The sequence below is a fragment of the Papio anubis genome, chromosome 12 (assembly GCF_008728515.1).
Source record: "Papio anubis isolate 15944 chromosome 12, Panubis1.0, whole genome shotgun sequence".
NCBI lineage: Eukaryota > Metazoa > Chordata > Mammalia > Primates > Cercopithecidae > Papio > Papio anubis.
Window position 1 is genome coordinate 58,428,514 of NC_044987.1, and position 25,052 is coordinate 58,453,565.

Sequence of the window (25,052 nt, forward strand, 5' to 3'; positions counted from 1 at the left end):
TGCTATAAGAATGCAATCCTGCTCCTCTGTTCAAAGACCTGAAAACATCTGGAATATCTAGGATAATGTACAAACATCCCAACATTGTGTTCAAAGCCCTCTACAATCTGACTTCTCTATATACCATCCTTACTTCCCACCAGATCTTCCACATACTCAACCCCTCAGTCACACATGACTGCTTAAAGTCCATCAAAAAGACCATGCACTTTCCTAGCTCCATGCATTTGCTGATGGTAGATCTCAATGCCCATCCTGCTCTTTAAGGAGATCCTATGCATATTTCAAAGTTTAGGAAAGAAGATTCCTGCCCTTCCTGATTTTCCAACTGAAATTGAGGCAGGAGAATAGGGTGTCCAGGGACCTAAGGCCAACCTAGAACTAAATCTAAAGGAAAACCCCAACTTTCCATGTCTGAGTAACAAAAGGACCAAAGGCTACTCCCTTTGCAAACCCCCCAATATGATTGGGTGCTTTCCATAACCAATCAGATGCTTGCATAGGAGTGTAACTTGGTAACTTCAGCCTCTGATTGGCAGTTTTCTGCAACCAATCAGACTGATTGCAGGCCACCACTTCATTTGCATGGTGTGAACACCAAGTGGCCAATGGGAAACCTTTGGGGGTATCCGGACCCTAGAAGATTCTGTAAGGGGACCCTTGAGGGGCTGCTCAGGCCCACTCCCACCCTGTTGAGTGTACTTTCTTTCTTTCTTTCTTTCTTTTTTTTTTTGAGATGGAGTCTCACTCTGTCGCCCAGGCTGGAGTGCAGTGGCCGGATCTCAGCTCACTGCAAGCTCCGCCTCCCGGGTTTACGCCATTCTCCTGCCTCAGCCTCCCGAGTAGCTGGGACTACAGGCGCCCGCCACCTCGCCCGGCTAGTTTTTTGTATTTTTTAGTAGAGACGGGGTTTCACCGTGTTAGCCAGGATGGTCTCGATCTCCTAACCTCATGATCCGCCCGTCTCGGCCTCCCAAAGTGCTGGGATTACAGGCTTGAGCCACCGCGCCCAGCGAGTGTACTTTCATTCTCAATAAATCTTTGCTTTTATTGCTCCACTCTTTCCTTGCTATGCTGTGCATTTTGTCCAATTCTTTGTTCAAAACACCTAGAACCTGGAGAACTTGCAGTGAAGAACCGCTACCAGTAACAAAATCAGTTGCTCCCTTAAAAAGGCTTGATAGAAACCATTACCGCCGATCGTGGTGGCTCACGCCTGTAATCCCAGCACTTTGGGAGGCCAAGGCGGGCGGATCCCGAGGTCAGGAGATCGAGACCATCCTGGCTAACATGGTGAAACCCTGTCTCTACTAAAAATGCAAAAAATTAGCCGGGCCTGGCAGCGGGCACCTGTGGTCCCAGCTACTCGGGAGGCTGAGGCAGGAGAATGGCATGAACCCGGGAGGGGAGCTTGTAGCAGCCGAGATCGCCGCTTTACTGCACTCCAGCCTGGCAACAGAGCAAGACTCTGTCCTCAAAAAAAAAAAAAAAAACCATTACCATCACTGTACTGTTAGCATTTATTAAATGTTTACCATGTGCCATGCACTGTGCTAAATATGTGCTGCATTCCTGTGATCATTTAATTCTCATAACAACCCTAGAAGGTTAACTATTAATCATTATTCTTTTTTTTTTTTTGAGATAGAGTCTCACTCTGTTGCCTAGGCTGCAGTGTAGTGGCGCAATCTCGGCTCTCTGCAAGCTCCACCTCCCGGGTTCACGCCATTCTCCTGCCTCAGTCTCCCGAGTAGCTGGGACTACAGGAGCCCACCACCACGCCCGGCTACGTTTTTTATATTTTTAGTAGAGACGGGGTTTCACCATGTTGGCCAGGTTGGTCTCAAACTCCTGACCTCAGGTGATCCACCTGCCTCAGCCCCTCAAAGTGCTGGGATTACAGTTATGAGCCACCACACCCAGTCAATCCCAACATTTCTAAGTAACCAAATATAAAACAAAGTAAATAATGAATTACAGGAGAGATCTCAAAAGAAGGAAAGAATGCAGAAAGCAAGCCAAGGATTATACCCTATATATTTGGATATGTATTTCTATCTAAGTACTACATATAACTAAAAGATATCATTTGGTCTTTATACTCCTTTATTACTACAGAACACAAGGAAATAACCAATTCTTCGACTCAAGAGAATAACTTTATGACACATACAATTATCATGAAATTGACTGCCTTACAAAGCAGTGTGCAGGGCTTGGACAGAGATCGAATCTGTGATACATGAATATTATTACCAAAGAGATCTCCGCATTATGTAGCAATTAGCACGACCACCTCCAAGATACCTTCCGATTCTAAACTCTACGATTTCATCTGGGTGATTACCAGTGTAATCCATTAATGCAAATAAACAGAACTAACCACATTCAGATCATTTTATAAGAAGGTTTACAAAAAACAAACTCCACAAACTGACCAACTATACTTAAAGCACTGACTGTGGGCTGTATGACTTTTTGCCTTTTTCCTTTATTTTACTTATTTCAAAAGCATTAGGGTATTTTCGTTATACCATATTTAAAATCCAAGATACTTACAGCAACTGGAATGGACAAAGGAAATAAACTTTTTCTTTTTTTTTTTTGAGACAGGGTCTCTCTCTGTTGCCCAGGCTGGAGTACAGTGGTAGGTCAGAGTTCACTGCAGCCTCAACCTCCCAGGCTCAAGCGATCCTCCCACCTCAGTCTCCCAAGTATCTGGGACCACAGGCATATGCCACCATGCCCAGCTAATATAAATTTTTTTTTTTTTTAAGAGACAGAGTCTCCCTATGTTGCCCACGCTAATAAATTCTTCTTCTTTTTTCTTTTTTTTTTTTTTTTTTGTGAGACAGTCTCACTCTGTCACCAGGCTGGAGAGCAGTGGCGTGATCTTGGCTCACTGCAATCTTCGCCTCTTGGGTTCAAGAGATTCCCCAGCCTCAGCCTCCACCTCCCAAGTAGCTGGGACTACAGGTGTATACAACCATGCCCAGCTAACTTTTTGTATTTTAGTAGAGACGGGGTTTCACCATGTTGGCCAGGATGGTCTAGATCTCCTGACCTCGTGATCCGCCCACCTCAGCCTCCCAAAAGTGCTGAGATTACAGGCATGAGCCACCGTGCCCAGCTGCTAATAAACTCTTTATGGGTAAATTACTGATGCAATTTTGGTGAAAAGCTGTAAATGTACATGTAAACCCTCTTGTGCCCTAGGTCTTGCCTTCTTTTTTAATAACATTCATTCCAGAGCCAGGCACAGTGGCTCATAACTATAATCCCAGCACTTTGGGAGGCCAAAGCAAGAGGATCACTTGAGCCCAGGAGTTCAAGATCAGCCTAGGCAACAACAAAGTGAGACCATATCTCTAGAAAAAATAAAAATAAAATAGCCAGGCCGGGCACAGTGGCTTATACCTGTAATCCCAGCACTTTGGGAGGCCGAGGTGGGTGGATCACCTGAGGTCAAAAGTTCGAGACCAGCCTGGCCAAAATGGTGAAACCCCATCTCTACTAAAGATACAAAAATTAGCCAGGCGTGATGGCACACACCTGTAATCTCAGCTACTTGGCAGGCTAAGGCAGGAGAATCACTTGAACCCCAGAGTTGGATGGAGGTTGCAGTGAGCCGAGATCACGCCACTGCACTCCAGCCTGGGCAACAGAATGAGTGAGACTCCATCTCAAGAAAACCAAAGAACAGGCCGGGCACTGTGGCTCATGCCTGTAATCTCAGCACTTTGGGAGGCCAAGGTGGGTGGATCACCTGAACAGGAGTTCGAGACCAGCCTGGCTAACATGGCAAAACCCCATCTCTACTAAAAATACAAAATATTAGCCAGGCGTGGTGGCACACACCTGTAATCACAGCTACTCAGGAGGCTGAGGCAGGAGAATTGCTTGAACAAGGGAGGCAGAGGTTGCAGTAAGCTGAGATCATGTCACTGCACTCCAGCTAGGTGACAAAGCAAGACTCCGTCTCAAAAAAAAAAAAAAAAAAAATGAAAGAACAAAGTCAGAGGACTGACATTACTATAAAGCTACAGTAATCAAGGCAGGATGGCATTGGCAAAAGAAGAGACAAATAGATGAGAACAGAATAGAGAGCCTAGAAATACACAAATACTGTCAACTATTCTTTGATAAAGGCTCAAAGACAATTCAAAGACAACAGCCAAGTCTTTTCAACAAATGGTGCTGAAAGTGGACATTCACATGCAAAAAAAAAAAAAAAATGAATGTAGACACAGATCTTACACTTTTCACAAAAATTAACTCAAAATGAACCAGAGACCTCAGTAAAAATGCAAAACTATAAAACTCCTAGAAGATAATATAGGAAAAAATCTCGGTGATCTTGGGTTTGTGATGACTTTCTAGATACAACACCAAAAGCATAATTCATAAAAGATGAAACTGATAAGTAGGACTTAATTAAAATTTAAAACTTGGTTTTTCTTAGGCCTTACAATGGTTCTGAGTGGTCTGAAACCCTTACCAGATTCTGATGCCCACCCACCAGATGGTTGGAGAACACAGGGCACTTCACATCTAAAAACCTGCCTAATGACTAAAACAGGGTAAGTCTTAACAGCACTTTTAGCCTACAGGAAATCCTCAAGGCTCATCCTTCAACTGCTCTTGGGTATATGGTCTAGCAGTACTGCACATCCTAGAGGCACCATCGAGCATAAATATCAATGCTTTGATCTTTTCGAAACAGAATTCCTGGTCTGTTTAGAATTAATGGTCCAGCTATAGATATTTAAGCCAAACTTTTTTATGATCTAAATTGCTTCAAATATCTCAGGAAAGTAAAAACATTCTGAGTAAATAAAATTTAAATTTACACAAAAAAATTAAAATTTACATAAACTTTGGAATTACTCTTTAAGATAACATTCTATGCAGTTTTCTTTTTCTTTCATGTCTGTGACATAACTTCCTAAGATCGCCTTTTTTTTTTTTTTTGGCAACTTTTAGGCTCAAGAGGTACATACACAGGTTTTGTTACATGGGTAAACTGCATGTCTCAGGGTTTGGGGTACAGATAATTTTCCCACCCAGGCAATCAGCATAATGCCCAATACCTAGTTTTTAAATCCTCACCCTCTTCTCATGCTCCACCCCTCAAATAGGCCCCAGTATCTACTGTTCCCTTCTTTGTGTCCATGTGTACCTATAAGAGAGAACATGAAGTTTTTTGTTTTCTCCTCCTGCATTAATTCATTTAGGATAATAGAATCCAGCTCCAACCATGTTGCTGCAAAGGCCATGATCTCATTCTTTTTTCTGGCTGTGTAGTATTGCATGGTGTATATGTATAACATTTTCTTTATCCAGTCTACCATTGATGGGCATCTAGGTTGATTCCATGTCTTTGCTATTGTGAATAGTCATGTGGTCAAGCAATCTCCAGAAACTTCCTCAAATGCTCTACTTCATACTTTCACTGTTTTAAAATGCTCTTTGTGCATTATACTACAGTGGTAGCTTTAGGTGGCTGAGTTGTGCTCTAGTAACATCCATCCCCAGAGCTGAATAGGGGATTTTAATTTTTAAATTAACATGGCTTTAAAATATTTGAAACACTACCTATCACATCCTTATATAAAGGTTAAAAACATTCACTAACATACAAAATCAAACTCTATTCAGCTTTGCTTTGGGGGATAGACAGATTATAGGGCACAATTCAACTACCTGAAATGTTGGCAGTGGGCAAAAGAGCAGTATGACCCTAAATTCCTTAACTTTTTACAAATCTTTCAAATACAAATTCTAACACAAGAATTAAGTGGTCTGCATAGTAAATTTGAAACATCTGGCTGGTCATGGTGGTTTACACCTATAATCCCAGCACTTTGGGAGGCCAAGGAGGACACATCGCTTGAGCCCAGGAGTTTAAGACCAGCCTGGGTAACATGGCAAAACTCCATCTCCACAAAAATTAGTTGGGCATGGTGGCGCATGAATGTAGTTCTAGCTACCCAGGAGGCTGAGGTGCGAGAATCACTTGAGCCCAGGAAGCCAAGGCTGCAGTGAGCCATGATAGCGCCAATGTACTCCAGACTGGGCAACACAGTGAGACCTTGTCTCAAAAAAACAAAAAAAAGAGAAACATCTGCTTTAGTAAAAAAATAAAAATATTAGTATTACAATCATACTCATTTGTATGACTATAAACCAGTGCTTCCAAAAAACCTAGAATAGCTGTTTTGCTTCTTAATACCAGTAATTTTCTTAGAAAGCTGCTTTAGGCCGGCCGCGGTGGCTCACGCCTGTAACCCCAGCACTTTGGGAAGCCAAGGCAGGCAGATCACAAGGTCAGGATATCAAGACCATCCTGGCTAACATGGTGAAACCCTGTCTCTACTAAAAATACAAAAAATTAGCCGGACGTGGTGGCGGGTGCCTGGAGTCCCAGCTACTCCGGAGACTGAGGCAGGAGAACGGCGTGAACCCGGGAGGCGGAGCTTGCAGTGAGCTGAGATGGTGCCTCTGCACTCCAGCCTGGGCGACAGAGTGAGACTGTGCCTCCAAAAAAAAAAGAAATCCGCTTTAAAACTTAACAGTAGAATACAAACAACTTTTTTGTTTTGTTTTTATATTTTTGTTTGTTTTGTTTATGGCCTTGTAGATCCACAGTCCAGTACAGTTAACTCTACCTGCAGCATCAGAGATGTTCATGCGATTCAGCTCAGGCCAATCAATCAGCACATTCTATTCCCCTGATCATAACATATGATCCAACTAGGGCTAACGAAAGACCCAGAAATTAAACTGTTGAGAGTTCTCTTTTTTTTTTTTTTTTTTTTTTTTTTAGATGGAGTCTTGCTCTGTCACCCAGGCTGGAGTGCAGTGGCGCAATCTCAGCTCACTACTGCCTCAGCCTCCCAAGTTGCTGGGACTGCAGTTGCACACCACCACACCTGCTAATTTTCGTATCTTTTGTATAGACAGGGTTTTGCCATTTTGGCCAGGCTGGTCTCGTACTCCTGACCTCAAATGATCCACCCGCCTTGGCCTCCCAAAGTGCTGGGATTACAGGCATGAGCCCTTGCGTCTGATCATGAGTTCTTTCCCCCCCCCCCCCCCACTGGCCCTGAACCTAGAAGGACATAGGGCTAGAGATCCTGTCAGTCATCTTTCCATCACAGTGAAACCAGGGAATAAAACCAACAAAGAAGAGAGCAGAGTCAAGAGATGTGGGATTCAGACCCTGCTGACACAATCTAAGTCTCAATCAAACTATACTTAAAATGAGTACTATGATGGCAAACATCAGCCCATCGCTTTAAAACTGTCAAAGATTACAACTAGGGAAAGAAATTATACTGTAATGTTTATTAAGGATTTATCCCATGGCAGGTTAGTAGTTGAGGAGTAACATTCTAACTTAGTGGCAAGATAAAAGAAATGTTTCACTTTTTTAAACATACCCACATTTTAGAAAACGATCATTTCTGTAGGGTCAATCTACATTCGTTGATACAGTTTTGAACCTCAATATAGGGGAAAGCAAGATTTAAAAAAAAACAGATCACACACCAGAACTGACAGAACTCAAAGCCATTTTCAGTAGTAAAATATTTCACCTTTCCTTTGTATGCATCTAAAATTCTCTGGCTTCTGAGATATATTAATGACCAACGAGAACTGACGTGCCCTGAATCTTGCTCTGTATCAAGCACTGGAGAGTGATTCAGAGAGGCTGATAACCAAAAGACAAAGAAATGGCTCCCATTCACCCTCCCTTGCTGGATCACTTACTTAAAAAACAAAAGTAGTATGGTTCTTGAATATAATTACTCCATAAATCCCCACCATCACCAAACTAAACCATCCCACACACAACTTTCACAACTCCCAGGGCCACAGGAAGTACCTTCTAAATCGAGTTTGAGTCTGATTTGTTTAATCTGTAAGAGTTGGCCACGCGTAGTGGCTCACACCTGTAATCCCAGCACTTTGGGAGGCCGAGGCAGGCAGATCACGAGGTCAGGAGATCGAGACCATCCTGGCTAACATGGCAAAACCCCGTCTCTACTAAAAATACAAAAAAATTAGCCAGGCATAGTGGCAAGCGCCTGTAGTCCGAGCTACTTAGGAGGCTGAGGCAGGAGAATGGCGTGAACCCAGGAGGCAGAGCTCGCAGTGAGCCGAGATCACACCACTGCACACCAGCCTGGGCAACAGAGCAAGACTCTATCTCAAAAAAAAAAAGGGGGGGGTTATTACACATCAATAATGTAACCAATAATCAATAACCTAGAGATCAATGAAAAAGGGGCAAAGGATACGAAAAGGTAGGTCAGGCCAGGCACGGTGGCTCATGCCTGTAATCCCAGCACTTTGGGAGGCCGAGTCGGGCGGATCACGAGGTCAGGAGTTCGAGACCGGCCTGGGCAACATGGTGAAACCCTGTCTCTACTAAAAATACAAAAGTTAGCTGGGAATGGTGGCAGGCGCCTGTAATCCCAGGTACTAGGGAGGCTGAGGCAGGAGAATCGTTTGAACCCAGGAGGGGAAGGTTGCAGTGAGCCGAGATCGCACCATAGGACTCCTGCCTGGATGACAGGGTGAGACTCCATCTCAAAAAAAAAAAAAAAGAAAAAGAAAGAAAAAGAAAAGGCAGGTCAAAGGAAAAGGAAAAATAATGGAACTAGTCAATGAACATGTGAAAAGATGTACAATCACACCCATAATTTTAAAATACACACATCAAAATAAATATTCCACCTTGTGGCCGACCGCAGTTTCCAAACATGGTTGCCCCAATACATCCCATCTGACATGCTCTCTCACGATGTAATGCTGCCACCCCTGTCATCCATGAATAAGGGAGGTCTATGTTTTCTCCCCCTTAAATGTGGGCAGAAATGAAGCTATGTGATTTCTGAGGCTAAATGATGAAAGGTGACATGGCTTCCACCTGGTCCTTTCGGGATATTCTTCCTTGGAACCCAGTGACTATACTGTGAGGAAGCCAACCAGTCACATGGGCTTCATAGGTGTTCTCTCCACAGCCTCAGCTGAGATTCCAGCAGGCAGCCAGGCATCTAAGTGACCATGTCCTGAGGCTCGGAGCCTCAAGAAATGACATCAAGATAATAAGCAGAGACAAGTTGTTCCCACCAAGCTCAGACCAAACTGCAGATTTCTGAGCAAAATTAATGATGATGATGTTATTTTAAGCCACTCAAGTTTTTGTTTGCTATGGAGTAATAGATAATTAAAGGGACTGATCTGATTAAAGAGTCAAACAATTTTAGTCTCTACTGGGGTTGATACGGGAAAGGAAGGACAACAAAGTGAGGAAAACATAAAACCGGTCTGCTTTGGAGCGAGGGCAATTTAGCAAAAATTATCACATTTTAAAATGCATATAAAATTTTACCAAGCATTTCACAAGTGATAAAATTGTGTGCAAATATGTTTATTCCAGTATTGCTATAAAAGCAAAAACTGAGTAACACTCTTACATTGTGGTACAATGTAAAAATACAATGGAAAACCATATTACCAGTTATTTTAAAAGGTCATTGAAAATGATGATATGAAACAAACAAAAGAACAAGAAATGTTTAATGTTCACATAAAGAAATATTACTATATACCTTGAATAATGTAGATCAGGGAGTAAATCCTCTAAGCTTTTCAGTGCACACCCAGTCTGTCTACATACTCTTCTTTTTTAGTTTGTTAATGATTCTTTAACAATATAACCATTCTTAGCTTATAGGTTGTTACAAAAACCAGCCATTGTTAGTCACAGTTTGCTGACCCCTGATTTAGATAAACACAGATATTATGAGATAATTTCTTAAAATAGTATTTGCCTTTGGAAATGTAGTCAAACTTGTCCTATACACCTTCTTTCATTCCCATGCTCAACTCCCGGTTCCATTTCTTTCTCAGGTCAGACATTTCCTCTCAGCCTGAGACCAGGCTCTAAGGCAGGCAAGAATTAAGGCCCAGATTATTTCTGGCAAATTTATATTACTGTTACTTTGTTATAACTTTTTGAGAGGTAACAAATATAAACCTGGGGGAAACTGGTTTTCCACATTTCCACAGAACGTAAAGATACTCAACTACTGAACTAAGAATTTAAGCTTGATAAATTCAAGTCAGTTTAAAAAAAAAAAAAAAAACAGAAAGGCGCTCTCTATATTATAGCACCTATATTTTCCTAATCCTTTGATCCAACCTGAAACCCTCACTGTGAAAATTTTGAAAGAACACAAGAATGCTTTAAAACTAGAGCCTGGGGCTATTGGCTATAAGCAAATGGTGCCAACCAAGTTACAGATTTAAACAAACAACCCCAACAACCCTAATCTCTCATAAAGCACTTCATAGTTCTGGTTGCTAATTGAGAGCTTTCTCTGGCACAAATTACACAACTTTGGAACTAAAGCCTTTATTCTGAAATTAACTCTGCTCTCCCACCAAGTTCAAATCAGTCTGAATTTAATGCAGTCATTTACTAAGCACTAAATTATAAAACTTCTCAACAGGAAAAAAAAACTACAACTCTGAACTTTCTACACTTCTTATACATTTTGGCTCTGGGTTTCTTATTTCTACCCTATTTACCCCCAAACTCGGTGAAAGGCCCCAAAACTTGCCTTCCCCCCACCCCATTTTTCTGCCAGGTAGTGTTACCCTAAGAAACAGGTAGATCCACTACTGCCCTCTGCAAGTGTCTCTCTCCCCTGCCTCTCGTTTCCCATTTTCTTCTATTCTATCTTGGTATTGCCTTTACAGACTATTACTATGAATTACTACCTAATTTCAGAGTATATGATCTTACTAAAGAACTAGAGTTTGTACACATGAAAAGGGCAAATTTGCCGGGCCCGGTGGCTCACGCCTGTAATCCCAGCACTTTGGGAGGCCGAGGTGGGCGGATCACGAGGTCAGGAGATTGAGACCACCCTGGCTGACACGGTGAAACCCCGTCTCTAATAAAAAAATATATATACAAACAATTAGCCAGGCGCGGTGGCAGGCGCCTGTAGTCCCAGCTACTCGGGAGGCTGAGGCAGGAGAATGGTGTGAACCCGGGAGTTGGAGCTTGCAGTGAGCCGAGATCACACCACCACACTCCAGCCTGGGCGACAGAGCAAGACTCCATCTCAAAAAAAAAAAAAAAGAAAGAAAAGGGCAAATTTCTGGTAAATTTTCAGGTAAATTTCAGCATTTAGAAACATAAGATCAAAAGAAAAAAAAGAAAGAAATATAAGACCAATGAAGAAACACACAGTTACACAGTATGACCTAGAGAAGATAAAAATTGAAGACAGAAAATAGCTATCAGAGGTCCAGATGTTGAATAAATAGCATGCCTGTAATCTGCTTCAAAATAACTGGAGGGAGGAAAGGAGGACAAGCAGGTAGGCATATAGATTAAACAAGATCTACCATGAGTTAATAGTTATTGAAGTGGGGTAATAGGTACCTGGGAGTTCATTATATTCCTCTCTCAATCTCTCTCTCTCTCTCTCTATACACACAAACACACACACACACTACTTGCATTTCAATATACATTGATATAGTGATGAATATATTAATGTATAAAATATACATTTCCATAGACATTGAAATTTCCACAATAAAAATGGTTTAAAGTATTATCAATAGGAACAGAAAGAAAATATAAGAACATATAGGAGCCTAAAGAAAAACTGAGCTTACTGGGATAACTAATTAGATAATGGATGTGGTTAGGGATGAAGAGAAAATTGACAAAACAGATAAACAAGTCAAAGATAACCTCTAGGGAAAAGAGAACTAATCAATAAAGGTGTTAGGGCAATAAGGTAGCCATCAAAAATACACACACACACACACACACACACACACACACACCCACCCTATGCCTTACATTAAATTCCAGAAGGTTTAAAAATATTTAACGTAAATAAAGCAAAAAGTACCCAAAGAAACCATGAAAAATTATTTTATAAACACAAAGGTCTAAAAATGATATTCAGAAGCTATAAAAGAAAATTACTACATAAAACACTTTAAAATTAGGCATGGCAAAAACTACCTTATGCAAAGTCAAAGGAAAAAAAAACCTAAGAAAAAATTTTAATTCATATAAAAAAGACAATTTCACTAAAACATAAAGAATTCCTAGAAATCAAAAGTCCAACAACCCATTAGAAAAAAATGGCAAAAAAAATTAACAGATAATTCACAGAAAAATAAATACAAATAGCTCTTAAACATGAAAAGATTCTCAACCTCACTCATAAGAGAAATGCAAGTTAAAAACTACACTAAAATTGGCACAGACCAAAAAATCTGATAACATAGGTCAAGGGGCAGCCCCTGGTGAGTCTTTTTGCTGGTTGAGGATTTGCAGGGTACACATGGCAAGGGAGCTAAGCGCCAACGTGCTAACTCAGACCTCTCTTCTTATAAAGTCACCAGTTCTTCTCCCTTGATAACCCATTAACCCACTAACCCATTAACCCATTAATACATAAACGGATTAATCCATTCATCAGGGCAGAGGTATGGTATCATGGTATCACTTCTTAAAGGCCCTACCTCTCAATACTGCCATACAGGGGACTAAATTTCAACATGGATTTTGGGGGGGACAAATATTCAAACAGATATTCAAACAGACATCCATAACAGATGGCAATCTGACAACATCTATCAAAATTACAAATGCAGGCTGGGTGCAGTGGCCCGTAACTGTAATCCCAGCACTTTGGGAGGCCAGTGTTGGAGGATCACTTGAGCCCAGGAGTTCAAGACCAGCCTGGGCAACATAGGGAGATTCCATCTCTATGAAAAACTTAGAAATTAGCTGGCTGTGGTGGTGCATGCCAGTAGACCCAGCTACTTGGGAGGCTGAGGTGGGAGGATCGATTGAACCCAGGAGGTTGAGGCTTCAATGAGCCATGATCAAGCCACTGCACTCCAGCCTAGGCAGCAGGGTGAGAATCTGTCTGGAAAACAAAAACGAAAAACAACTAAAATTTTAAAAAATTACAATGCATATATTATTTGATTCAGCAATATGATGGATGTAATAGAGCGTTGCTTATTAGCAAAAATAAAAAACTAGAAAAAACTGAAATGTACATCAATAGGGGACTAAATTATGATATATCCTACAGTGAAATGCTATGTGACCATAAAGAATAAATAACATGGCAGCTCTTTGATCACTGATATGGAATAATTTCTAAGATCTACTATTAGTTTGTGGAGTTTTTTTTAAGTACAGTTTATACAGTCAGTGTGTTTAGCATTTGTGGCTTTTTTGGGGTGGGGGGGTGGTGGTTATAGAGACAGGGTCTCACTCTATCATCCAGGCTGGAGAGAGGTAGCACAATCATAGCTCACTGCAGCCTCAAACTCTCAGGCTCAAGCAACCCTCCTGCTTCAGCCTCCAAAGTAGCTAGGACTATAGGCCAAAGACACCATGCCTGCCTAATTTTTAAAAACTTTTTCATAGGTACTCAATAAATGTTGAAATAATTTGGTTTCTTAGGATGGAATATATAGGAGAGAATTATAAAGGCATGAGAATGTAGATGGTAAGAGCGATAAATTCAAAAGATGACACTGTGAATTTACAGCAGGCCCTCTGCATCTGTGGATTCTGGATTCAACCAATTACAGATAGAAAATATTCAGAAAAAAAAAAAAAAATCTCAGTAGGCTAGTCCAAATGCAGTTGTGTTCATAACTAGTTGATCAGAACCAGTAAGAGATTTCTTTGTTCCTTCTCCACTTCCAGTTCCTCACTTGACTAGCCTGAAAAAAAACAAACCAAAACACAACAATTTTTAAAAAGTACAAAAAAACTCAATACCATGTAACAACTATTTACACAGCATTTACCTTGCATGAGATATTATAAGTAATCTAGAGATGATTTAAAGTATACAGGAAGATGTTGCATGGGTTATATGCATACTATGCCATTTTATATCAGGGACTTGAGCATCTGCAGTTTTTTGGGGTTTTTTTTTGAGACAAAATCTCGCTCTGTCACCCAGGCTGGAGTGCAGCGGCGCCATCTCGGCACACTGCAAGCTCTGCCTCCAGGGTTCACACCATTCTCCTGCCTCAGCCTCCCGAGTAGCTGGGACTACAGGCGCCCACCACCACGTCCGGCTAATTTTTTGTATTTTTAGTAGACACGGGGTTTCACGGTGTTAGCCAGGATGGTCTCGATCTTCTGACCTCGTGATCCGCCCGCCTCAGCCTCCCAAAGTGCTGGGATTACAGGCGTGAGCCACCGCGCCCGACCAGCAGATTTTTTTATCTGTGGTGGTAGGGGATTAGGGTGGTGGTTGTTCCTGGAATGAATCCCCTGAGGGTACTGAAGGATGATAAACTGTATTTTAGTAAAGCTTGATTAGAATGGGAGGACCTTGTTACATAAAAGTTAGTTCTAGGGCAAAGAAAAGGAGGTAATAGGAAAGAAAGAATGGAAGTGAAGATTTTGAGTTAGAATTACAGTTATAGCTGCTAATTTTGGTGGGTTTCAAATACAAATTCTGCCTGAAATTAGCATGTTAAAGTTTAATGCTTTTTAATGACTTGCACCTTCTTAAGGAATTAAACAGAGCTTACTATTTGAAAGTGCACTCTTGTTTGCAGAAGAGGAAGTTGATACATGCACAGGAGAGGGAAGCTGGTTTTTCCCAGTATGAACAACAGTAGCTTTAGGGCAGTGAATGAAGTGGGTGGAAAAGAGCAGAGTATGCCAAAGAAATTGGGAAGAAAGAACTGATGGATCTAGATGGCCAATTAGAAATGGGGGTGGGAACATGGGAAGTTTGAAAGGCAAAGATGTCTCAAAAGTTTTGAAACAGGGTGTCTGGGAAACGAAAACATGGTGTACCCAGCCCAGGAGATCAAGCCTGTGTCCAAATCTTGATTTTGCTACTTATTAACAATGTGAACATGGGTAAATCCCTTTACTTAGGGCCTCAGTTTTATTATCTGAAAAATGAGGAAGATGGCCTAGATCAGTGCTTCTTAAACTTAAAATGTCAGTATGAATTACCTAGGGAATCTTGTCGAAGTACATATTTTGATGGACTAGGTCTGTGGTGGGGGACCTGAGATTCTCAGCATTTTCAATACAAGTGATGCAGAGTAGCAAAGGCTTAGATGACCTTCAGGGTCCTTGCCAGTTCTGCGGTATTATACTTCTATTTGTTGAACGGGTTTTTTTTTTTGGAGACAGAGTCTCACTCTGTCTCCAGGCTGGAGTGCAGTGACATGATCCAGGCCTACTGCAACCTCCGCCTCCCGGGTTCAAGCGATTCTCCTGCCTGAGCCTCCCAGGTAGCTGGGACTATAGGCACGTACCACCACGCCCAGTTAATTTTTTGTATATATATATTTTAAGTAGAGATAGGGTTTCACCATGTTGGCCAGGATGGTCTCGATCTCCTGACCTTATGATCTGCCTGCCTCAGCCTCTCAAAGTGCTGGGATTACAGGCGTGAGCCACCACACCCGGCCTATTTGTTGAATGTTTATCCTTCAGAGATCTGTTATACTTTTGTGACTTATAATTACCTCTATTTAGAGAGATGAATTCTAAATCTGTGTCTCTTTACTTCAAACTAGAATGGCCTAAATTCATCATCTTCCACTAATAACCACATCCCTCTCTTGACATCTCTATTTTTGTAATACTTTATTGTTTAAATATATATTATAAAGTACTTCACAATTTTTTAGAGAGCTTTTATATCCATTATTTCATTTGATCAATACAGTAACCCACAGAAGTAGGCAGGTGGAAATACCTCCATTTTATGGAAGGGGAAACAGGCTCAGAAACAGTAAGTGGCTTGCTCACTAATGAGTGGCAAAACCACCTAGAGTGGAGCTGAAGCTCTAACTTGAGTTCTTCCCACTGTGTCATATTGCTTCTGGAAACTGTCATCCGCATACCTGTGTTTAAAGGTTGGTTGCCATCTCTCTGTTTTTTTTGAAATGTAAACTTAAGCTGGTCCAAAGGTAATGACTTTTCTCAATTGAGTGTTCACCGTCAGTTACAGATCAAACTTGCTCTACTCTTTCCCCCTTCTCACTACTACACTTGACTAGTCTTAAAAAATAAGAAGTAAAAAGTATATTGAATGTTATTTTTTAAAATATAGTAGATAATGTATTCATATGGTTCACAATTCAAAAGGCACAGAATATAAGAGGATATAGTGAAGTCTCCACACTACTGTGTGCCCCAAATACCCATTTCCTTCCCCCCGGGGCAACCAGTGTTATCAGTTATAGTTTATGGCTCTCCGATAATTACATAATTATATTCTTTTTTTCCCTACCAAACACAAATGAGGTCGGGCATGGTGGCTCACATAATCCCAGCAATTTGAGAGGCTGAGGAGGGAAGATATCTTGAGGCTAGGAGTTCAAGACCAGCCTGGGCAACTTAGTGAGACCTTTTGCCACAAAAAGTATTTTGGGGTTTTTTGTTGTTGTTGTTGTTGTTGTTGTTGTTGTTGTTGAGACGGAGTCTCACTGTGTTGCCCAGTCTGGAATGCAGTGGCACGATCTCAGCTCACTGCAACCTCCACCTCCCAGGTTCAAGCTATTCTCCTGCCTCAGCCTCTTGAGTAACTGGGACTACAGGTGCGTGCCACCACGCCCGGCTAATTTTTTGTATTTTTAGTAGAGACGGGGTTTCACCATGTTAGCCAGGACAGTCTCGATCTCCTGACCTCATGATCCACCTACCTCAGCATCCCGAAGTGCTGGGATAGCAGGTGTGAGCCACCGCGCCCCGCTCCATGCATCATCTTAAAGTGTCTCCCTATAGACTATTAGTTGCAAGGGCATGCATGTACACACAAAGAATTAGAGTTGAGAAATCAGACAATACCTTGACCGGGTGACAAAATTAACATTACCAATGAGGGACAAATGAACATCCAGAAGTGATACTTTATGAAGGACATATTACCACCCATGCAATATTCCAACTGAAAATGTGTAATCTGAATCTAATAATGAGGAAACATCAGATAAACAGAAAATGAGGAATGTCCTATTTTTTTTTTAAAGGGAGCAGGGTCTGTATCATGACAGTGACATTTAAAAAAAAAAAAAAGACAAAGAAAAGCCGTGGAAATGTTCTACATTAGAGAAACAACAGTTAAATGTAATACCTACCCTACAACTGTATCCTGAACTGGAGGAGGAAAATTTCTATAAAGGACATTATAGAATCAACCGATGAACTTCAGATCAAAGTATCAATGTTAAATTTACTGATGTTGGTAACTGTTGGGAACAGGCCCCCCAAAATCTGACCATTAACTTGGCCCCAAAACTGGCCATAAACAAAATCTCTGTAGCACTGTGACATATTCGTGATTGCCATTGACGCCCACACTGGAAGGTTGTGGGTTTACTGGAATGAAGGCAAGGAACACCTGGCCCACCCAGGGCAGAAAACCACTTAAAGGCATTCTTAAATCACAAACAATAGCATGAGCGATCTGTGCTTTAAGGACATGCTCCTGCTGCAGATAACTAGCCAGAACCCACCCCTTTGTTTCCCATAAGGAATACTGTTAGTTAATCTATAATCTATAGAAACAATGCTTATCACTGGCTTGCTGTTAATAAATACATGGGTAAATCTCTGTTCCAGGCTCTCAGCTCTGAAGGCTGTGAGACCCCTGATTTCCGACTCCACACTTCTATATTTCTGTGTGTGTGTGTGTCTTTAATTCCTCTAGCGCCTCTGGGTTAGGGACTCCCCGACTGAGCTGTCTCTGCAGATAACTACGCTGTGGATATGAAAGAGAATATCCCTATTCCGGGAAATACATACTCAAGTATTTAAGGGTAAAGGGTCATGATGTATGTAACAACTTCAAATGATTCACATAAAATTATGTATCTTTACCTACACATATTCAGAGAGAAAGAGCAAGCTTGCAAATGAAGCAAAATGGGCCATTATTATGCCCATTTTACCTTTGTCTGCCCAAGGCATGCAGAGATAAGTAACTTCCAGATGGCCTAACTTAGTTTAGGCACTTAGGAAATGGCTGGACCAGGATTTGAACACAAAATGTTAACAGACAAATCTGAGTAACAAGTATACAGGTGTTCTGAAAAACAGAAATTTATAAAATAAAATGTTTTAGTTTTGCCATTTTTCCATAAGCTTGAAATTCTTTCCAAATAAAAATAAATAAAGACTGCTCCCCTCTACCTATAGGATAATGTCCAAATTCCAAATTCTAAAGCATGGCGTACATGGCCCTTTACAATCTAACTCCGAACTATTAGTACAACTTCTCTGTGACACTATAGTATAAGAAATGTATGTCTTCAGCCCTGGTTTCTAGCACATAGCTCCTAAAACCCTTGGTATAGGGGGACAGAAGCATCTTTTGTTATAATGTAATAATTGGTAGTTTCCAGTTCCTGACACAAGACCTTCTAAGATCCTTGGAATCTCTGGAGTTATAACAGTGTCTTTTGCATGCTAATAAGATAACTGGTGGCTGGGAGCCCCTCAGAGAGCTTCAGGGCAGAAACACTGAGGCTTGATTAGAGGGTTAGAACTTTTAGCTCTACCCTCCCCCCCACCTCCAGGGAGGGGAGAGAGGCTGGAGATTGTGTTAATCACCAACAGCCAATGATATAATCAATCATGGCTATGTAATAGCACCTCCCTGAAACCCTAAACAGAGCTTGGAGAGCTTCTGAAATGGTGGACACATCTAAGTGCTAGGAGGCTAGTGCACCCAGAGAGGGCATGAAAGCGCCACGTCCCTTGCCCTATTTATCTCTTCCATTGGCTGTCCCCAGGTTGTATCCTTTATCATAAACCTATAATAATACATGAAATGTTTTCTTGAGTTCTGTGAGCCATTCTAGCAAATTACTGACCACAAGGAGAAGGTCACGGTAACCTTCAGTTTATAGTTGATAGCTGAGAAGTACAGGAGGCCTGTGACTGGGACTTGCGACTGACGTCTGTGGGAGCAGCCTTGTGGGACTGGGCCCTTAACTTGTAGGTCATAACTCCTGGTAAATAGCATCAGAATTGAACTCAACGCAAGGATGCACAGCTGGTGTAAAAGAATTGGTTGATGTTGGGGGGAAAACCCAACATATTTGTCGTCAGAAGTGCTATAAGTAGAACAGTACAGACTGTCCTAGGTACAGATGGTCCCTGACTTAGGACGGGTTTGACTTAATGATGCTTTTACTTTATGATGGTGTGAAAGTAATATGCATTCAGTAGAAATCGTACATGGAGTGCCCATACAGCCATCCTGTTTTTCACCTTCAGGTCAGCATTCAATAAATTAGATGAGTAAATTACATGAGATATTCGATACTTTTTTAAAAATCAGCTTTGTGTTGGACGATTCTGCCCAACTATAGGCTAATGGAAAGTGTCTGAGAACATAGGCTAGGCTAAGCTACAGTGTTTGAGAGGTTAGGTGTATCAAATGCACTTTCAACTTAGCAATATTTTCAATTAACAGTGGGTTCATCAGGACATAACCCCATCGTAAGTCAAAAGGCATTTGTACTCTCCAACTCCTTGTTTCCACTGCCCACCTCTAAGCTCCTTAAACTCTAGCCTCAATTATCTGCCATTCTTTTTATACCTTCTTTTTTGCTCAAGCTGGTCCCTCTGCCAGCATGCATTTCCCATCTTTCCCATCTCAGTACTTCTTTCGAACCATCTCTTATATTGCACTAAAATAGCCTAGTGACGTATTTGTCTTACCCACTAGATTTGAATTTTTTTTTTTTTTTTTTGACAGTTTCGCTCTTTTTGCCCAGGCTGGAGTGCAATGGTGCAATCTTGGCTCACTGCAACCTCCGCCTCCCAGGCTCAAGTGATTCTCCTGCCTCAGCCTCCCCAAGTAGCTGGGATTATAGGCAACGCCCGGCTAATTTAGAGACGGGGTTTCACCATGTGGACCAGGATGGTCTCGTGATCTGTCCGCGTCGGCCTCCCAAAGTGCTGGGATTACAGGCGTGAGCCACAACTCCTGGCCACCCACTAGATTATGAGTCCCTCTAGGGCAAGGACACATTTATCCTGTATCTTCAGTGCCTGACAAATGGGAATAGCAATGACAGTAGCAACAACATTTTTTGAACACTTACTGTAAACCAAGCACCTTTTTAGGGAAATTTATAACGCATTTAATCCTCTAAACAACCCTACAAGGTAGGCTATTATTATGCCCATTTTACCTGAGTCTCCCTGAGGCACACAGAGACTAAATAACTTCCAGATTGCCTAATTTAGTTTAGGCACATAGGAAATGGCTGGACCAGGATTTGAACACAAGCAATCAGGCTCTAGTGTCCATATTCTTAACCACTGTTGAGATACATCGTAGAAACCCAAAAAATAACTGTTGAATTAATTATGGTGTAGAACAGAGTTGAACACAGTATTTGTAGAATGAAAGTATTCAAGACAAAAGCATTTGGCGACTGAGGAAATGGAGGCACACAGAGGTTAAAAATATGCACAGAGCTACAGATAACCTAGTCTTCTCACTGTATAAAGCTTAAGAACATGAGGACGAGAACAAAGCACTTTTTCCAAACTTACCTTAGTTATACCCCGGACCAGCCTTACAACAAGTCTTCCTATGACACCGTATTAAAGAATACTTATGGCTGGGCACGGTGGCTCATGCCTGTAATCCCAGCACTTTGTGAGGCCGAGGTGGGTGGATCACGAGGTCAGAAGATTGAGACCACAGGGCTAATATGGTGAAACCCAGTCTCTACTAAAAATACAAAAAAAAATCAGCTGGGCATGGTGGCATGCACCTGTAGTCCCAGCTACTCAGGAGGCTGAGGCAGGAGAATTGCTTGAACCCAAGAGGCAGAGGTTGCAGTGAGCCAAGATTGCACCACTGCACTCCAGCCTGGCCGAAAGCGAGACTCTGTCTCAAAAAAAAAAAAAAAAAAAAAAAAATAGGAATACTTACTTGCTGTAAGAAGCCCCAAAACCATATTCAAAGATATTCTGGCATTCCAAGAATAACAGAAGTTGGAGAAGGAAGTACACTAGAGTATAATGCAGTATCTGATACACAGAAGGAATTTCATACCAATTAATTGGCCAGGCACAGTGGCTCACACCTGTAATCCCAACACTTTGGAAGGACGAGGGGGGCAGATCACTTGAGGTTAGGAGCTGGAGACCAACCTGGTAAACATGGCAAAACCGCGTCTCTAATAAAAATACAAAACTTAGCCAGGTGTGGTGGCACGCACCTGTAGTCCCAGCTACGTGAGAGGTCGAGGCACAAGAATCGCTTAAACCCAGGAGGTGGAGGCTGCAGTGAGCCGAGATTGTGCCACTGCACTCCAGCCTGGGCAACAGAGTGAGACTTTGTCTCAAAAAAATAAAAAGAAAAAGATGACAAATATTTCATGGCAAATGAAAATTAATAATTTCAGTATCCTTAAAGTTTTACTGGAATACAGCCACACTCATTTGTTTACATATAGTATAAGGCTGTTTCTGCACTACAGCAACCAGTTGAGTACTTGCTACTAAGACTCTAGGAGGCCTGCTGAGACAGAAACATGTTCACTATCTGGTCCTTCACAGAAAAGCTTGCTAACCACCTTGTCACTCATGCACCAGAAAGTAAGGTCCATAAAGGCAGTGTCTCTGTCTTGCTTGCTGTTTTATTTCCAGCACCTAGACAGTCTCTGGCATTTACAAGCATTCACATTTATGCAACATTAAATAAGTGAGGAATTACTCAAACAAACTTTAAGAAGCCTAACAAAATGGGTCACAGTTAAGAAAGTCTTCCGTATTACACTGATCTTTACAGGACACCTTAATGAAGAGAAGAATGTCATTGAGAAAAGTGGTATTGCTTTCATTCGTTAAAATGTTAATGTCTGGGTATCCATGAGAAGCAGCTTTCTAATTTTTTAGTAGTTTTTGGGTAGTTGTATAATATCAAAAATGCACTAGTTTGCAATTAAGAAATTCTGCAATTCAGCAGGGTACAGTCGCACACATCTATAGTCCCAGCTACTGCAGAGGCTAAGGCAGAAGGATCCATTTAAAACCCAGGAGTTCAAGGTTGTAGTGCATTACCTGTGAATAGCCACTACACTTCAGCCTGACCCTGGGCAATATAATGAGACCCAGTGTCTCAAAAAAAGAATCCAAAAAGAAATTCTGCAACTCTACAGTGTCCTCATCTAATAACCAGACTGGCTGGGTATAATGGCTCACACCTATAACCCCAACATTTTGGGAGGCCAAGGTGGGCAGATTGCTTGAGCTCAGGAGTTTGAGACCAGCCTGGGCAACATGGCAAAACCCCATCTCTACCAGAAAAACTACAAAAATTAGCCAGGCATGGTGGCGCGTGCCTGTAGTCCCAGCAGCAAAACCCTGTCTCTACCAAAAATATATATATACGTGTGTGTGTGTGTATTTATTATTTATTTTTACGTGTGTGTGTGTGTGTGTGTGTGTGTATATATATATAAATAAATAAATTAGCCAGACATGGTGGTGCACGCCTGTAGTCTCGGCTACTCAGGAAGCTAAGGTGGGAGGATCACCTAAGCCCAGGGAGGTCAAGATTGCAGGTGAACCATGATTGCACCACTGCATTCCAGCCTGGGCAACCTTGTCTCCAAAAATTAATTAATCATCATCATCATCATTATCACCATCATCAGACTGGTGTCTTTTTTTTAGAGATGGGGGTCTCACTATATTGCCTAGGCTGGAATCAAACTCCTGGCCTCAAGCAATCCTCCCACCTCAGCCTCCCAGGTAGGCTAGCATTACAGGAGCATAGCACGGCACCCAATTTATACTGATGTTTTTGATAGAAGTGTATGACTATCACCAGTCAACCAATCACTCCAGAGTACCTAGGCAGCTACTCTTTATTTTTATATTTATATTAAACACACTCCATGTAGAATAAACTCCAATAAGTCAATGCATGAAAACAAGTCTGAAATATCTACTATATATATAATTCTATAATGGTACCAATTCTATCCTGTAATGAGTATAGTCCTGCAAATTATCCTAGACCTGCAATGAGCACCCCACAGCCTACCTGCCAACCTTGCTTCATAATCTATTTTCAGAATAAAAAACCAGAAAGCTTTCTTCATGTTGTTGCTTCTCATGTATACTGAGATATTAACATTTTAGTGGATGAAAGCAATACTGATTTTCTTGAGGACAGTCTTATTTTCATTAAAAGGAGACAATGTTAAAACAAAAAAGGTTTTTCAAAATCCTAAGCAAGATTATTTTTATTTTGTATTTTTTAAGAGTTTAGTTTTCTGGATTAGCTCTCAAACAAAAGAATGATTGGAATTGAGGAAGGAAACAGTTCATATTCCCTGAAAGACGTAAGTAGGTTGGCAGACACAAGACGTACAGTTCCAAATCCTGTGTCTAACAAATCTAACAAGGCACTTTAAAAGTATCTATTGAATAAATGGCTATCTCTTAGTTTTTCCTATCCTGCACTCAGAATTAGTTTTTTATTGGTTTGTTTGTTTTTGAGATAGAGTTTTGCTCTTGTTGCCCAGGCTGGAGTGCAGTGGCGTGATCTCGGCTCACTGCAACCTCCGCCTCCTGGGTTCAAGCGATTCTCCTGCCTGAGCCTCCTGAGTAGCTGGGATTACAGGCACCTGCCACCACGTCCAGCTAATTTTTTATATTTTTAGTAGAGATGGGGTTTCGCCATGTTGCGCGGGCTGGTGTCGAACTCCTAACCTCAGGTGATCCACCTGCCTCAGTCTCCCAAAGTGCTAGGATTAAGGCATGAGCCACCGCACCCAGCCCAGAATTAGTTTTAACATGGGCGAATATGAACACATGAATTACTTGTATTCACTGCTAAACCCTTAATCACAAAAGGTACACTCATGTTAAAGAGTATAAAGTTTTTCCTGGAGAAAAAAAAAAAAACAGATCATAAGCCTGATTCTCAGGTTTACTTTTATGATCTATTAAGTCTGATTCTCACTTTTACTTTTATGTCATCCCGTTTTTGTTTCCCAGGAGTTTACTGACAAAAGCCAAAGGTTGCTGCTAGTTTCAGCTTCCTGGTATTCCTCATTATTTTCAAAAATGTCTGACTGCATCTTTTGGGCATTATAAAAACCACAGTAGGAAAAAATGCCAGCTATTTCAATGGACCAACAAAGTGAGACTCCAAAGTGGTAAGTTTTGATGCTCAACTTCAGCATTATCATTCTCAGCCTCTTAATCAATAAGCACACTATACTGGAGTTTTCACAAAGAATGGATAAGTAAAATGCCTAATGACATTACTACTACATAGGGTCTACAGCAGTCAACACCAAATATTACACAAAATAAAACCCTTGCCATCAAAAAACCCACATCACCAGAAGGTTACTCTTTCAGAAACTTAAAGAGGCAGAGAACAGAAGTTAAGTAGAGTATTCAAAAAAAAAAAAGATAGGCATGGTAAGTACCCAGGGACAAAACAGAAGACTGATCATTTAAGCTCCAAAGGGACATTCCAAAGTTTCACTTTTATTCACACCATAAAAGGGAGGTGGAGGGTAGACTCTTGAGTGCTCTGCCCTTAAAGAGAACGTTAAAATACAGCCTCTCCCCCGTTTCAAATTCTAGCCTAAAATCCCCAAAGCTGTGAGGCTAAAGTGCCAAAGCATCGAGTGAAGTTTAAGAAACAAGTTCTTGGCCAGGAGCAGTGGCTCACGCCTGTAATCCCAGCACTTTGGGAGGCAGAGGCGGGCAGATCACAAGATCAGGAGTTTGAGACCAGCCTGGCCAACATGGTAAAACCCCATCTCTACTAAAGACACAAAAAATTAGCTGGGAGCGGTGGTGGGCACCTGTAATCCCAGCTACTCTGGAGGCTGAGGAAGGAGAATCACTTGAACCCGGGAGACGGAGGTTGCAGTGAGCCAAGATTGCGTCACTGCACTCCAGCCCGGCCACAGAGCCAGACTCCATCTTAAAAGAAAAAAAG

The 25,052-nt window shown here is 41.5% G+C and overlaps 1 protein-coding gene across 4 annotated transcripts in view; it reads right to left on the reverse strand.

Annotated features, from left to right (window-relative positions):
* UVRAG (UV radiation resistance associated) overlaps window positions 1–25,052 on the reverse strand; it is a 329,716-nt gene that overhangs the window by 292,885 nt on the left and 11,779 nt on the right. The gene's annotated exons all lie outside the window — the stretch shown is intronic.